The sequence below is a fragment of the Hipposideros armiger genome, unplaced genomic scaffold (genome assembly GCF_001890085.2).
Source record: "Hipposideros armiger isolate ML-2016 unplaced genomic scaffold, ASM189008v1 scaffold_954, whole genome shotgun sequence".
Lineage (NCBI taxonomy): Eukaryota > Metazoa > Chordata > Mammalia > Chiroptera > Hipposideridae > Hipposideros > Hipposideros armiger.
Genome location: NW_017732304.1, coordinates 677,135 through 678,662, shown reverse-complemented (window position 1 = coordinate 678,662; position 1,528 = coordinate 677,135).

Genomic DNA, 1,528 nt, shown 5'->3' with positions numbered 1-1,528 from the left:
TTACTGCTTATAGTTTTCACATCAAGAAAGAGAACATTTGTGTAAATGGAGACATTAATTATATATTTACATATTTTGCTATATATTATGTATATATACAAAATTATGTATGTTTTATGTAATTATATATATTAATTAAATATCTGTCAGGTGAGAGAATATTCTCTATAAGGCTATGAAGAACTTTGACAAGGCCTGAGCACTGTCTAAGGGAAAGACTTTTGTGGTGGCCCTTGCAATGACCAGGAGCTGGGCTTTACTAAATTAAGAACTATTCGTGAAGAAGAGAATTGGAGGATAATTTAGATACGATGCACTTCACTGAGGATACTTAGAATAAGAACAGGAAGAGTGAAAACCATCACAGATGAAGTTTTTTTTTTTCTCAGATAAATGTCTGAAGAAGGTAGAGACATGACACACATTTTTTTACGGCTTACTAAATATAGCATTGCAGTGGATATTTGGATTGAGAATATAATGATAATCACCTTTATAGGGCAGTATATTTAAAATCATTTAAAGGAAAATTATGCTTTTCTAAAAAATAATGTTATCACCAATATTTATAGTGTACAAAGTCTGACAAGATCTCGAACTTGCCACCAAGCACTTACATTGGCAGCATTGTACAGACAGCTCAGTAAGGTTTCCTAACCTTGGTATATCAGTGTCTCACAGCTGTGTTCATGTCCACGTGTGGTGGTGTCTTGCTGAGTGGTGTTCATTATTGTTGCATGTCTTTGTGTGCTCTCATGAGAATGTCTGAGCTTGAATCAGGGCAACAAACAAACATTAAATTTCTTGTTAAACTTGGCAAGAGTAGAAGTGAAATCAGGGACATGTTAGTCCAAGTTTATGGGGATAATGCCATGAAGAAAATGGCAGTATACAAGTGGATAAAACGTTATTCTGAGGGGAGAGAGCGCATCGCTGATGATGAGAGGTCAGGGCAGCCAGTAATGAGCAGAACTGACAAAACCATTGTAAAAATTGGTTAAATTGTATGTCAAAATCATTGGCTGACTGTGAGAAGCATAGCAAACCAAGTAAGCATTGATAGAGAAACAGGAAAGTTTTAACTGAAAATCTTGTCAAGAGAAAATTGTGTGCAAAAATGGTCCTGAAGGAGCTCACCAACACCAATAAACAAAAGCAAAGGAGAATCAAAGTTTGCCAAGACCTTTTGGAGAGGCAAGGTGACTTTTTGGGACATGTTATCACTGGTAAGGAAATGTGGGTGTACCAATATGACCCTAAAACCAAGCAACAAATTGTACAATGGAAGTCAGCCAATTCTCCATGACCAGAAAAGCTCCATAAGTCCAAATCAAGAGTCAAAATGATGTTGCTAAATCTTTTTTGATATCAGAGGGTTTATTGATTGTGAATTTGTACCATCTGGACAAACAGTGAACCAAGTTTACTATTTGGAAGTGCTGAAAAGGCTGCATGAAAAACTTAGACGACCTGAACTCTTTGCCAACAATTCATGGCTCTTGCATCACGACAATGCACCGGCTCACAC